This window comes from Suncus etruscus, chromosome 17 (genome assembly GCF_024139225.1).
Source record: "Suncus etruscus isolate mSunEtr1 chromosome 17, mSunEtr1.pri.cur, whole genome shotgun sequence".
In the NCBI taxonomy this organism is placed as follows: Eukaryota; Metazoa; Chordata; class Mammalia; order Eulipotyphla; family Soricidae; genus Suncus; species Suncus etruscus.
Genome location: NC_064864.1, coordinates 31989341 through 32004944, shown reverse-complemented (window position 1 = coordinate 32004944; position 15604 = coordinate 31989341). Strand labels below are relative to the sequence as shown.

The window sequence follows — 15604 nt, the reverse complement described above, 5'->3', positions numbered from 1 at the left end:
TGATCTGAGAAGTTTGTACAATTTCTATCCTCTTTATTTTATATAGGTATGTTTTATGGGCTTGTGTGTGGTCTATTTTGACGAATCACCATTTGCATTGGAGAAGAATGTGTATCCATTTCGGGGGGAGGAAGAAGAGAGCCCTATATATGTCTATGAGCTTATTTTTCCCCATTGCTTCTTTCAATGCTATTATATTCTTGTTAGGTTTAGCCTGGTTGACTTATCAAGTTCTGCCAAATGTGGAAGTCTCCAACTCTTATTGTGTTGTTATTGGTGTCTGCCATTTAGTTTGTCAGCAGTAATTTAAAATATTTTTTGGTACTTCATTGGGTATGTATATGTTTAGGAGTCTAATTTCTTCATGTTGTATATATCCCTTGTTTATTAAAAATTTATTTGTTATTTATAATTTGTTTATTAAGAAATTGCTTATTAAGAAATGTCCATCTGTCCTTATAACTTTTTTAAGTCTAAAGTCTGTGTCATTTGATATTAGTGTGGCCACTCCAGCCTTTTTCATAAAGTTATTTGCTTGAATGATTTTCCTCCAACTTTTGAGATTGAATCTGTGTTTGTTCTGACTATTCAGAGGTGTTTTGGATTCAGCTTTTTTAAAAAAATTATCTTGATACTGTGTATCTTAACTGGTGTATTCAGTTCATTGATGTTGAGAAAGATGATTGTCATGGGATTTAGCATCATCTTTTAGTACGACTTTGTTGTATATGTTGACCTTCCTTCCTTCCTTCCTTCCTTCCTTCCTTCCATCCTTCCTTCCTTCCTTCTTTCCTTCCTTCCTTCCTTCCTTCCTTCCTTCCTTCCTTCCTTCCTTCCTTCCTTGCTTTCTTTCCTTCCTTCCTTCCTTCCTTCCTTCCTTCCTTCCTTCCTTCCTTCTTTCCTTCCTTCCTTCCTTCCTTCCTTCCTTCCTTCCTTCCTTTCTTTTCTTTCTTTCTTTCTTTCTTTCTTTCTTTCTTTCTTTCTTTTCTTTCTTTCTTTCTTTCTTTCTTTCTTTCTTTCTTTCTTTCTTTCTTTCTTTCTTTCTTTCTTTCTTTCTTTCTTTCTTCTTTCTTTCCTTCCTTCCTTCTTCTTTTATTTCTGGTTTTTGGGTCACACATGATGATGCGCAGGGTTACTCCTGGCTATGGGCTCAGAAATTGCTTTTGGCTTGGAGGACCATATGGGATGCTGAAGGATTGAACCACAGTCTGTCCTAAGTCAGCCGCATGCAAGGCAAACTCCCTATCACTGCACCACCACTCCAGCCATGTTGGTGTTTCTTATCTTAGATCTTCAGTTTATCCTTTAAAACTGATTTTGAGTCTGTAAAGTTACTATGCTGTTGTTTATCTGTGAGGGTGTATATCCTTCATTCAAACCTGAAGTTACATCTGGTTGGCTGTAGTATTCTTGGTGATGTATTCATTTCATTGAGTTTTGTCACTATATTCTACCACTGCTCTCAGGTCTTCAGGATTTACTGTGACAGACACATCTGTGGTAAATTTAATATCATCTCCCTTTTTGATCTTGCTGCTTTCAGTATTTCATCCCCGTCTATGGGATTCATCATTGTGACCAGTCTTGGGGTGCTTTTCTTTCAATCTTTTTTGAATGGTACTTTTTGGGTATGCAGAATTTGACTGCATGCAATCTTTAGCTCTGGAAAATTCTCTTCAATGATGTCCTTGAATGTTGATATTTCATTGGGGTTTTCTTCATGGGTCTTTGGGACTCCACTGATTTTTATGTTGTTTCTGTTAGGTTTATCAAAGACTTCCATTTTTGTCTGTTCCCATTTTTGAGGACTTTTCCCATCATCTGGTTGTTTGCTTGAGTTTCTTTTTCAACCTCTTCTGTTGTATGGAGTTGTTATGCTTCCAGCTCAATGATTCTGTCTTCAGATACTCTTACTCTGTTGGAGAAGCTTTCCAGTGAAGTTTTCATTTTGCCTATTAAATTTTTAATCCTGTTATTTCAGCTTGAATTTCTATCATTTCTATTTTTATATCCTCTTGATTCTTATTTGTGGCATATTTAATTTGTTGCACACTTTCTTTGTCTTCTATGAACATCCTCCACATTTCTTCTCTAAAGTCATTCTCTGAAAGACTAAATAGGTGGTTGGTATTTTTCAGGCCATTGGAGCTATATCATCGTTGTTCTCTAAGATTGTTGGAGTCTGCATTGTTTCCCCATTATCATGGTTGTAGTGTAATATTTTCTATGTCTCATTCTAGTGTTTCTTTACTAGGCGGAGCATGTTGCCGCAGAGCTGAGTGGAGTGACTGTGTGGTTCTCTGACTCTTTGTCTCAGATTCTGTTCCTTCACCTGAGTGCTGCTGTTGTGGTTTCCAGGCCCTAAAGTCACAGTCACCGCTGTCACTGCCACTGTTGTTGCTGTTGAAGCAGGCTCCAGAGCTCGGGGTCCCTACCTCGAATCAAGGTCTGCTTGTTTTTTTTTGGGGGGGGGGTCACACCCTGTGACACTCAGGGGTTACTCTTGGCTATGCACTTAGAAATCGCTCCTGGCTTGGGAGACCATATGGGATGTCAGGGTTTGAGCACAGGTCTGTCCATGTAAGGCCTTACTATTGCTCTATTACTCTAGGTCTAGGGTCTGCTTTTTGACCTGTTTTCTTGGGATGTAGCATACTTTCTTTTTATCCAGAGGGTGTCCATTGTGCACAACAATAATCTGGAAAGTTTGAAAGGAGTGAAGTTGCCTCGGTCCTTTCTCCTGAGATTCCGATATTAGTCTGGGGTTCAACTCCCACTGGAACTGGTTCATAATGTTTAGTTATCACTCTCTTAAACCCTATTTATGTTATTTTCTTTTAGTCACTACTCATACATTTTAGCTTGATAAATGTCCCTATATGGTCTTTCATCTTATTGAAATAATAAGGAATTTCAATATTCAGGGTTTTTATGAATTTTTTTGAAATTTTTGAAAGCAGAGACAACTATTCTTTTTTCTATCTTTTCACAAAATAATCACTCACCTAGACCAGTATTATTCTACAATTTTACACTTTCAGACTGTATCCTGTTCTGCATATTGGTCTACAGATCAGAAGTTATCATTGAGATGGTATGCCAGTGATTTTCAACATTTTTACTCTCATGGAATAGCACCAGTTTAGGACCAGTGAAACAACTCAGCTGGCTAGATAGAGCTGAATTACCTTAAAATTTCAGTGGATCAGAGACAACTTCTCTCTTTGTGCTTTTCTTTCAGTGTTATGATCCTTCTTCTCCTGTATCTCATACAGCCTCCCCAGAAATAATAATAGCCATATCCCACAGATAGGTAAGCTCAGGGACCCAATTCTGTAGTCTAAGATCCAACCAGTCATTCCAGCAAGAAATACTCTGTGATAATTTGCATAGCAGCAGATCAATGAATGTTTCTTTTTTTATACCAGTGCTGCCTTCTAAGAAACATGGGTGTGCTAACTCTAACTGGAAATTCTTTTATTTGCTGAGTGCAAACCATTATCATACACTGTGTAATGGTTGTCATAGGCCAAAAATCATATTGATTTGGGTGTGTAAGTTTAAAGGCAAAAGCTAGAAAGTAGTAAATTGCTCTCCTTAGAAATAGAGGAGTGGGGCCCGGAGAGATAGCACAGGGGCGTTTGCCTTGCAAGCAGCCGATCCAGGACCAAAGGTGGTTGGTTCGAATCCCAGTGTCCCATATGGTCCCCCCGTGCCTGCCAGGAACTATTTCTGAGCAGACAGCCAGGAGTAACCCCAGAGCACCGCCGGGTGTGGCCCAAAAACCAAAAAAAAAAAAAAAAAAAAAAAGAAAGAAAGAGAGGAGTGGATGGATCTCTTTCCTTCCTGGGAGCTGAGCCGGGAGGTCCTGCCAGCATGGCGTTTGGCAGCCCTCTGCCATGCCAAAGGCCTCTGTAACCAGGCCTAGGAAGGGTTGCGGGACATGGGTCACCCCAGCACCTCTCTACCTCCTTCCTCCAGTACTCCAGGGCTTTGCCTGGCCACATGGCTGGGCAAGGCAGCGAGGTGGGTTACTTGGAGGAGTTCCTAGGTGGGAATAGCAGCACAATAGGTTCTGGTATTAGAACTTACCAGGGTATTTTTCTTATTAAACTTGTTCATTGTGAACTTTATGAGAAATATATGGGTATCATTGTTTTTTCTCTGCTTGTCATTACCTGAATGCTGTGCAGGTGCTGGTTTTATTCCTTTAGTCCCTCACTCCCAGCTCTTGTTACCCCACATTTAACCATTTTTCTGTACTAAGGATTTTTGTTTTGGCCAAGGTGGATTACATATCTTTCACAGTAATTTTTTTTGGTAGAGTTTGAAGCTTCAGCAGGCAACGTGTCACGGCAAGGTTCCATGCTGTAGGCTTTTTGGCCAAGATAAGGTGAAGATGCAGCCTCGGCTGTCCCCCACAGCCTTTTCTCTCCTTCCTCCCCGTTTCCAGGGTTATTCATGGACAACTGATCAGGGTCCCAGCAAATGGGTTCCGGTGAGGTGCAATTTAAAAGAGACCCCAGGCTTCCTTGTTCTTGCAAGGGGCTGGGAAGGAACTGCTGAACTTTCAACTTCCAGCAATTAGGAAGCAAACGCCTCTCAGGGAGTCAGAAGCTTCAGCAGGCAACAAGGGGAGGGCATGGCTTCATGCTCCCTTCGCTTGTCCAAATCACAGACCAAAGTGGTGTCTCGGAAACACCCCCCTCCCTCTTGACTATTTTTAAAACATAAAAGGGTCACATGTATCTCCTTTGTATATCTCAGATGTATTCCCTTAACATCTATAACTATTTTCGAATATCCTCATATAGTGACAATTTTACCTACTGGATTTGTTATTTGATTGTTTGATTTTTCCCCTTTGAGATCTGTTTTATAAGCAATGCTGGTAGAAGAGTATCGCTGTATAAATTTTATGTATGTACCAAGTTATGGGGAATGTTGGACTTTATTCGTCGGCCCCCAGATGCACCATCAATATCTTGTGGCATTGCTTCTCTTTTACATACGCACATTAAAATGGGAAAATAATACATATGTAAACAAGTTCTTATCTAATAGAGATGGGAACACAAATTTGGTAATGTAATTAGGCCTTTTACCCTGAACATTGGCATAATGATTTGGCCCAGGCCTCAGAAGAATGGGCATCACCCACACACACCTGAACAACGGATACCATCTATGGAAACAACCACAATTGCCAAAACATTACCAGAATCCAAGCCTCTACCAGGGAACACCTACCACTGCTTTGGCATTGACTTACTCCAAAGAGTGCTCCCAACACCCAGACGACTCAGCAACTGTCTGCATGCAGGGCAGATCGCTCCGCATTGAATGGTATGCTGAAACTAGAGGATGCTCCACATCAGCCTGACATCGATGAAAGAAATGCACAGAATTCAGAGTCTTTAAATATAAGAATCTAATACCAACAATAGCTAAAGTGTGAAAAAGTTTCACCCGGAACTTGAGAATTACTGGAGTTGGATATGGATATGGAGTTGGACTGGTATGCCTGGAACCCAGAGTCGGTCTTATGCAATAAACTTCTGTGATGAGGCATTTTTGTAATCAGGTCAAGGATTTTTTTCCATTTTCCCCATTTTTCTGGACCTATGCAAACAACGGCGATTACCACTATCACACCTTTATTATATTTTTTTACTTTTATCCTTTAAGGAAAAAAAATACAACTTACTGAACTTAAAAACAAATAACTGTAGTAGAATGCCTGTCTTGAATACAGGCAGGGGATGGGAAGGGCGGAGGGGGTAATGGTACACTGGTGAAGGGGTGGGGTTGTTCTGGTTATGACTGTAACCCAACTATGATCATGTTACTTAAATAAAAAATATATTAAAAAAAAAGAAACATAGACAAAGGACCCCAGTAGGCTTCTTTCTCTTTAAAGGCCTGCTTTTGCAAGTCCCTTTGCAAGAACTGTAATAAACTATTATTCTGTCTGTAAAAAAAAGAAAGAAAGAAAGAAAGAAAGAAAGAAAGAAAGAAAGAAAGAAAGAAAGAAAGAAAAGAAAGAAAGAAAGAAAGGAAAGAAGAAAGAAAAAGAAAGAAAGAAAGAAAGAAGAAGAAGAGAAAGAAGAAAGAAAGAAAGAAAGAAGAAAGAAGGAAAGAAAGAAAGAAAGAAAGAAGAAAGAAAGAAAGAAAGGAAAGAAAGAAAGAAAGAAGAAGAAAGAAAGAAAAAAAGAAAGAAAGAAAGAAAGAAAGAAAGAAAGAAAGAAAGAAAGAAAGAAAGAAAGAAAGAAAGAAAGAAAGAAAGAAAGAAAGAAAGAAAGAAAGAAAGAAAGAAAGAAAGAAAGGAAAGAAATAGAGGAGTGGCAAACAGAGTAGTCCTGGGGAGGATTTGTGAATGAGATGCAGAAACAAAGGCAACTGAGAAAATGCTTTTTCTTGAAGACTAACTAATGAATATTTTAGCTTGCCCCACTTAGTTTGTCTCAGTTACAAATAGTATGTGTGATTGTGTTCCACTGAGGCAGGGCACTACATCTTGCTGATCTTTGGGAGGAAAGCAAAGGATGGAAAGTAAGAACAGACAAGAAAAAAGGTGGGTGGCCAGAGTGATAATGAAGTTATAGGTTATTTGCCTTGCACATGGCTGACCCAAGATGGACCTGGGTTCCATCCCTGTGTCTCATATGGTCCCACAAGCCAGGAGTGGTTTCTGAGCACATAACCAGGAGTAACTCCTAGGCGTCACCAGGTGTGGCCCAGAAACAAAAAAACAAAAGAGAGAGAGAGAAGTAGAAAGAGATAAAAGTAGATAAAGACACTGGTTAATGGTTGCATAGATATTTGAATAAGAACTTTATTTTGATTTTGGGTGTCACTCTCCGTTGGACTCAAGGATTACTCCTGGCTCTACTCTCAGGAAAAACTCCTGGTTTAGCTTGAGGGACTATATGGTATGTCAGGGATCAAACCCAGTTCAGCTATGTGCAAAGCAAGTGCCCTTTTGTCTGTACTGTAGCTTTGGTTCTTGAGAAGTCACATAGAACTAGAAATAACTTCAGAGAACCAGTGGATGTAGTCCAACTTCCTACTCATTGTCAAATTATTGACACATAATATAGAATCTATCATGTCTTATTAATATATAATACAATTAACTGTGGTTCCAGCTTTCCTTAATCTCTACTCCTGAGATACAAATATAACACAGCAACTATACTGAGTTTCTGTGGTGGGCTGCACCACCATATGGGGTGCTGGAGAACAAACCCAGGTCAGTCATATGCAAGGCAACTACCTACCTGTTGTTATTTTTCTGGGCCCCAGAACTTTAAGAAAATGGGTTATATAGTAACCCATGGATTTATGTTTAAATAAAAAGGAGGAAGATAGATACAGAAATGGAAGAAATCAGGAGAAGAGAGATAGAAAGTAGATATTTAAAATTTGAGAAGGGCTTAAGTGATTGAGGGCATGGTTTCCGCTTCACCCTCAGAGCTTTCAGAAATATAAGGTGTGTGTTTGTGTGTGTGTGTGTGTGGGGGGGGGATTGCCTACACTCACTTCAATAAAAAGTCCTGGTGATGGCAGCCTAAAAAAAGATAAATAAAATTGGAGAAGGGGAGAATCTGATGATATAGAAGCTCAATTTCTAGTTTTCTGAGACATCTTCACAGGATTTTTCAAGGTAGATGATACAGACAATATTCCCACCAACATTAACTAAGGGTTAAATTTTACACTACATTTTTTTTCCAGGGGAGAGCGCCAATGCAGTCCCCCACTACCGCAAATTATGCAGTCGAGTTTCCCATATTTGGGGAAATTGCAGGGGTCAGCACATCTGGAGTGCAATGGATAAGCCTCGCCCTGGGGAAACCACCTTCGTGATCATGGTATCGCCCCTGCCAGGTAAGTATTACACCACATTTTTAACAACATTGACTTTTTTTTTTTTGCTTTTAGGCCACACCCAGTGGCTCTGCACTCAGAAATCACTCCTGGCAGTTCAAGGAACATATGGAATGCCGAGGATCGAACCTGGGTCCGTCCTGGGCAGCTGCATACAAAGCAAATGCCCTACGACAGTGCTATTGCTCTGGCCCCAACATTGGCTTTTTTGTTTGTTTGTTTGTTTGTTTGTTTTTGGGTTACACCCGGCAGAGCTCAGTGGTTCCTCCTGGCTTTGTGCTCAGAAATTGTCCCTGGCAGGCACAGGGGACCATATGGGATGCCGGAATTCAAACCACCGTCCTTCTTCATGAAAGGCAAATGCCTTACCTCCATGCTATCTCTCCGGCCCTAATATTGGCTATTTTTAGTTTCAAAGAGTTAATGTTGATTCAAACAACTAAAACAAAACAAAGCAAAATTATAGTTCCCAATACAGGCATTCAAATACAACTCACATAAAAGGAATCAGAAGGATGCAAATAGAGTAACCCAGCACCCAGTTTAAAATTAAATTCCATTTCCTTGTAATTGGTCTCATATATGTTTGTACTAAGCTTTAGGAAGTAATTTGCTAAAATATTTTTATATTCATAAATATGGTTAAGCTTATGGTATAGAAATCCAAGTTCTCAAAATCTTTCCTAAGAAATTTCAAACAGGAAAAAAAAATACAATATGTTTGAATACACTATATAAGAAGTTTCAAGGTGAACAACATGAAAGCTATTTGGGTAAATTATCTGACTGATGGACTACACAGCCATTAAGTAAAAAATTATGTAGGCTTTGGTAATAAAAAATATGGTAGTAACTAATGTATAATTTTTATATATGCAAAATAATGTGTTTATGTGTTATAATAGTCTTTATAATTTTCACTTGTAAGAAGGCTGGAAGAATAATACAAATAATTTCTTCATTAGCATTTCCAAATATGAATGTTTTGTCTCACTTGGGGCTATTATAATACAAATACTATAGACTAGGTGGCTCCAATAATATTTTATACATATACAAATGCATATATGTTGAGCTTGGGGCAGTAGGACAGGAAATAAAGTTCTTGCCTTGAATGCAATTTCTTTTTAATCTCTGGCACTGCATATGGGTTCCACTAGCAATGACCTCTAATGCAAAGCTAGAAATAGGACCTGACCATCACAGAGTGTAGCCCCAATCCTCCGAAAGCAAAAGCATAATGTTGTCAAAGTTCTGGAGGAAAATTTAAGATCAAGGTGCCAAGAAATTCCGTGCTTGTTAAAGAGCTTCTTACTACTTCATAAAATATTTTAATTCTTGTTGTAGCTTCACCTGGTGAAAACAGTGGTAAAGTTCCCAGAGGTTTCTATCATAAGGCCATTAATCTGATTCATGAGAACACCACAGTCAAGACCTAATCACCTCCCAAAGGTCCTAGTTACAAATACCATCACAATGGGGACTAATTTAACACATCAGTTGGAGTCAATGAGCAGGTATAAAACATTTAACCTACCACACTGTTTAAAAATTAGTCGCAATTGAGGAATAACTACAAATTAGTGTCTCGGACACACTTTATTAGAGCCTCTGGTTGGTTTCAATCTTCTTGAGTCTATTGGTAAAATATTTTCAATTTTACATTCTTTATTATTCATGAATCTTGGACTATGTTCTATGCTATATCGAGGTATTGAAGTAAATGATTTATCTGATGAACAATACAAGGAATTATTATTAAAAGATAGAAGCAACTCCAAATTTCTATCACTTTGCTTACTTTCAGACCTTAGGCAATCTCTCTTCTTAATTATAAAGTGAGGACTCTTAAGATTAGTTGTCATTGGGGTCGGAGTGGTGGCACTAGAGGTAAAGCATCTGCCTTGCAAGCGCTATCCTAGGATGGACTGTGGTTTGATTCCTTGATGTCCCATGTGGTCCCCCCAAGTCAGGAGTGATTTCTGAGAACATAGCCAGGAATAATCCCTGAGCATCAAACGGGTGTGGCAAAAAACAAAACAAAACAATAACCAACCAAATAAAAAAAATTAGTTGTCATGGTATGTGAAGTACCTTGGAAAAAGAATCAGGTAAGTAATAATTATATTATTACTGCCTGTTCCAGTATGCCTTTCAGTAGTTAATTCCTATTCTCTCTTTTTTGGGGGGGGGGGTCACACCCTGCAGCGCTCAGCGGTTACTCCTGGCTCTATGCTCAGAAATAGCTCCTGGCAGACTCAGGGGACCATATGGGATGCAGAGATTCGAACCACTGTCTTTCTGCATGCAAGGCAAACACCTTACCTCCATGCTATCTCTCCAGCCCCAGAAATCCCTATTCTCTTAATTTGGGTTAAAGGAGAGCAAAATTTGTGATGAGTATTAAGCTTCTAACCCACTCACAAATTTTGATTTATTAAAAGTATAACTTCTTCTAAAGCTCAAACAGCATCCTTCATTTCTGGGCCCTGAATATGTGCTCTTCATTGTATTTGTTCAGCAACATTCGATACAGCCAGACTTATTTGAAGTGAGAGTTACAGTATAATTTCTTTGAAATTATAATTTTGCAGTGTAAAATCATCAAAAGATCCCATAGTTCAAAATTAAATAACCACATAGAAAATCTTCAAGTTTGTATTGTTAAGTCTTGTGGAGTTTTGTTCTTTGTTCTTCACTTGAATAATTAGCCCTTGAAAAACTCCCTGCTATGTACTGATGATGTGTGTATATTTAAGACAAAGTGATACTGTGATGAAATATAATTGGCCTATGAGAAAAAAAAAGAGTAAGTGACAAGCATGATGGCTTTTTATCTCTAAAAACAAGAGTGTCTTCCTGGAGCTGGAATGATAGTACAACAAAGTTCTTGCCTTGCAATTGGCTTGAGTTTGATCCCAGGCATCTTATATAGTTCCCTGAGCCCTACTAGGACTGAACCCGAAGTCAATAGCCAGTAGTAACATTTGAGCACAGCTGAGTGTAAACCATAAGCAATAAAAGCATATTTTCCTAGAAACAAAGACGTACTTTTTCAAATAACAAAGTGATGGCTTTTGCAGTCTTCTAAAAGCAGTGGTCTAAAGTATCAATTCCAAGGTGGAGGCTAGGAAAGAGATGCTAATAGTCACTGTAGCAACTCTTGACACTCCCATTGAGGATCAAAACCCAAAGGGATAGTGGACAGTGAATAGAGAAAATGAGAATTTAAATAGAAACTTAAGAGTACCAGACAGGGGCCGGGCGGTGGCGCTGAAGGTAAGGTGCCTGCCTTGCCTGCGCTAGCCTTGGACGGACCGCGGTTCGATCCCCCGGTGTCCCATATGGTCCCCCAAGCCAGGAGCAACCTCTGAGCACATAGCCAGGAATAACCCCTGAGCGTTACCGGGTGTGGCCCAAAAACCCAAAAAAAAAAAAAAAAAAAAAAGAGTACCAGAGAGCAGGCACAAAGTTTGTGCTGAGTCAGCCTGGATAAATCTAACACTCCTAAGGTATAGGGAAAAGAAATCAATAAGGCAGAGAAACCTTTATTTTCATTTTCACACCAATGAGAAAAATAGAAAAGTATAAAACAATTCTTATGGCTAAATAAAGTGAGCTGAAGGTAAAGTGAAATTCATAATATAAGGAATGCTGGGTTAAAGCAAGGGTAAAAGACCTTCCTTTTTGCTGATATACACTATCTACCCTGGTTTAAAAAAAGAATTAGAAACTATTCAATTCTGTAGAGTCATTGGTGAGAAATGCGTAGTTCCTTAGATGATTAATTCTAAGTGCAAAATATTAGGATGTGAAAGACTTGATGGTTTCACTTATATGTATAATACAAAGAAATAATGCAAAGAACTAGCAAAAACCTTCCTAAACTCAGTAAAAAAAATATGGTAGGTTACCAGAGGGAAAGGGGGAGTACATGGAGAGAGGGGTTTAGTTGATGGTGAGTAAGATAGCACTAGAAATTTGGTGATGAAAGTTGATCCTCTAAATAGAAGTGCTTGAAGCCAAACCTAGACAGTATAGAGTTTTGTAAACCAAGAATCGATCAATGCAAAAGAGGCCATCGTAAAATTATCACTCAGTGTATGTAAATGTAGAAAATGATAGGGTAAAGCACTCGGTAATAATTGCATTGGTTATTTTTTATTTTGGGTCACACCCGGCAGTGCTCAAAAGTTACTCCTGGCTCCATGCTCAGAAAGTGCTCCTGGCAGGCACGGGGGTCATATGGGACACTGGGATTTGAACCAATGATCTTCTGCATGAAAGGCAAACGCCTTACCTCCATGCTATCTCTCAGCCCCTCCATTGGTTATTTTTATGGGTCTAAAACAGGTCTTTTTTTTTTTTTTTGCATTTTTTCTTAATTTCGAAAAATGGAAAAGGATGCTAGAAACAGCACTAAGAAGAGTAGGGGAAGTAAGTCTCCTGAATTCTTGAGATCCTTGTCTGTCTGTACCTTTCTAGCATCTGGCTTGGCCGATCTGGCTTCCTTCTCTCCTTCCCCCTCCCTCTTTCCGGAAAACAGTCCTGGAGGAGTCAGCCCACTATTGTTGCCCTGGTTGCCTATCTCTGGGCTCCTTCTCTCCTTTCCTAATTGTGTAAAACTCTAGAGAGGTCCTCCTATCTCCATCGATCATCTATCACTCCCAGGAATAAAGATTTTTAGTCACTTATGGTACAGGAGACAAAAATCAGAAACACTTAGTCCTTGAATGTTCATCTCTGATTCCCAGTTCAGCTTGTTCACCTTGTCTCTTCCCTATGCTTCTCATTCCTACTCCAGATTTTCACAGCAAGCACTCAAATGGATGCAGTATTTGCTGAAGCCTTCCTTGCAAGGAGTGCCCACCCCATTCTGAAATTCCCATTGCCTCTCTATAAAACTCCCCTACCTCTTGCTCTTAATCATCTGTTTTCCCTCTGAGCTCATGCCCCACATCATGTATTATCTGTTCCCTGTCCATTTCTTCTGCAAATATTAATAAGTAATGCTAAAGTAATAGCAGCTGCCTATTGAGTAGCTTAGTGTCAGGTGCAGAGAAGTTAGAAGCAAAGCTGATGGAGGACCAGAGAAGTGAGAAAGCAGGGTCAACAGAGGTCCATGATTAGTTCTAGCTAGAGATGAGTTTCCTCAGCCAGCCGAATTCCTTAGACTCTTCCCCAGAATCGCACAGAAGGAATCTTCTGAAGACCATTTGTGGAAGACAGGAAGAAGTGATTTTCAGATGTCTAGAGAAAGTAGGTTTGGGATTCACCCAGTGACTATGAAAGTGACCTCCTGGGCTCTCCTGCCAAGCTGACTTGAATGCGGTTCAGGACTTGAAAAACAGGAAGAAGGGCCTGAACCCCAGGATCAGCCCCTACTCTCTCTCTGCCTCTGCCACCTGAAAGCTCTGAAAGCTAAATGCTCTGAAGCCTAGAAGCCTTGTTCTTTTCTTTCCTTTTTTTTTCTTTTTGTTTGTTTGTTTGTTTTTGGGTCCCACCCGGCTGCGCTCAGGGGTTACTCCTGGCTCTGTGCTCAGAAATCACTCCTGGCAGGCTCGGGGGACCATATGGGATGCCAGGTTTCGATCCAGGGTCTGTCCTGTGTTGGCAGCGTGCAAGGCAAATGCCTTACCGCTGTGCTATGGCTCCAGCCCCTAGTTTTGTTCTCCCTTTTGCCTTCAGCTGCTCCTACAGTTTCCTAGCCTTAAGTTGCACTGTCTTTATCTCTACTGCCCCAGCTTGGCATTGGGAGGTGCTCCTCCATCCATTGAACTCTCACACTTACTCATACTTAGACAAACTTATTCTGGGCTATCTCCAGTATAGGTGACATAAAGCTCTTAACGTGTTTTCGCAGGGCCCCAGATATTTTGGTGGGCAGAATGAGGTGCTAGAACTTGAGGGAATGGCCCAGATAAGCTTTAGGTAGGGCTCCCCCTATTTGTTCAGGCTGACTGATTGATGTCTTTTAAACCAAGCTGAGTCCTCTCTACCTTATATCATCAGGAAAAAGCAGAGTGAAATTCCCTTGATTTGTGCACCACGGTGAAAGGGTCCCAGACTGGGGGCCAAGGTCAGAGGCTCCCAAAGAGACAGTGGGGAAATCACTCCTTGGAGGGGGGCATCTGAGGATCAATTTCCCAGTCTTGGGGGAGGTGGCTTTTTCCAAATGCCCAGCCCCCGGTCTGCAGCGGGATGATGGCATTTCAAGGAATCCTGAAGAAAGCAGTACCTTTGCAGGAGCATTCACATCGCCACTGTATCTTCCAGAAGAGATGACACTGGCTTTGCATTGGTGCTTTTATTTTTACCTCGCGTTTCTAGAGGACTTTAATGGCTTCCAGCACTCCTTTCTGTTCTTGATATTTAAAAGTGGGCGGGGGAGCACACATAATTACAATCCCACAACAGGGCAATTGGCTTGCTTCTGACTATTAGGTCCCATTAAAGATGTAATATCTGTGGTGTCTCAGGAGAAATTCCTACTTATTTAAGCTTAGTATTAGGGCAAATATTAGTTAGCATCAAAACAGGATGCAGTTAAGTCTAATCTGATGTCACCAGCAGAGCTTGCCTTATAAACAAAATAAGTGGCAATTACTTTCAAGCTGCACTAATAATTTTTTTCCAGTGAGTCCATTTCATGTACATTGGCAAGTGCGAGGAGGGAAGGTGTGTTGGGGCCCATGTGCAGGGCAGGCCTCTTAATCACACTTCATTTAAAGAGACACACTGCTCGATCCTCCTCAGCGCAGCTCTCTGCTTCCCTCTGGGATGGTAATTAGGAAATACAGCCCAATATAGGAAATGAGCTTTGCTGCTTTAAGGGGAATTTTAAACCAAATGGCTTTGCTCCTGCCCCTGAAGCTGCTGCTCCTGAGAGACCAGCAGGTGGAACTCACTATTGGGTGCTTCAGATTTTATGGGTTGAGCTGCCTTGATCTCCCAGAAGATCTCTCTCCTTGATCTGAGGGGACAGAGGTTGGGTGAACCCCACCATTAGAAATGGGCCCAGCATATATAACTGGCTGCCCATAAACAAGCTGACTCTCCAAACAGTATTTGGCATTCCAGGACTTGCCCTATCATGTTGCCAAGTAGTCTTCCCTGACCTCTGATGCCTGCACCCTCTATTTCTGTATCCAAAGTTTCAAGAGATCAGCTTCTAGCCCATTCTCCAGGGTCAGCACTAGATTTATTTATCAAAATCTTGCTCAGTTTGCTGAAGCTGCCATCTTCCCAGATCTCTCTGGATTTCACTGAATGTGCCTTGGAAGCAGTTAGAGAACAGAGATTCTGTAATCCTAGGTATCCCAGGTGGAAAGCAAGTTAACTTCACAGAGAACATAAGTCCTGAGGACAGACCACTGACTTGATTTCTTGGAATGGGATCACTAAGCCCTTCTGGCCAAGAATAGGGTGAGAATATCCACTTTGTATTGGAGGCTCTTGTAGAGGTGACTATTCACATGAGAGTGAGGTTGAACTCCTGTGCCCTAATTCTATTTTGCATTCCTTCTCAACACATCTCAGGATTGGGGCAGGCCACAAGAATTACAGGTTCAATTCCCCTCCCTAAATCTCATATTCTCCCCAGCTACCATTCGTTCATAAAACTAACCTCCATCACTTCTCATGGATCTGGCTCAGGAAGAACAGGAGCATATTAAGAGAAGAGTGAGGCCCAGGCTTTGCTGTAATCAATCTG

The 15604-nt window shown here is 40.5% G+C and overlaps 1 non-coding gene across 1 annotated transcript; it reads right to left on the bottom strand.

Annotated features, from left to right (window-relative positions):
* Positions 1-7734: 7734 nt before the first annotated feature.
* LOC125995605 (U1 spliceosomal RNA) lies at positions 7735-7898 on the bottom strand. Its single transcript, XR_007491101.1, has one exon. It is a non-coding gene; the product is annotated as a U1 spliceosomal RNA (small nuclear RNA).
* Between the last annotated feature and the right edge of the window lie 7706 nt (positions 7899-15604).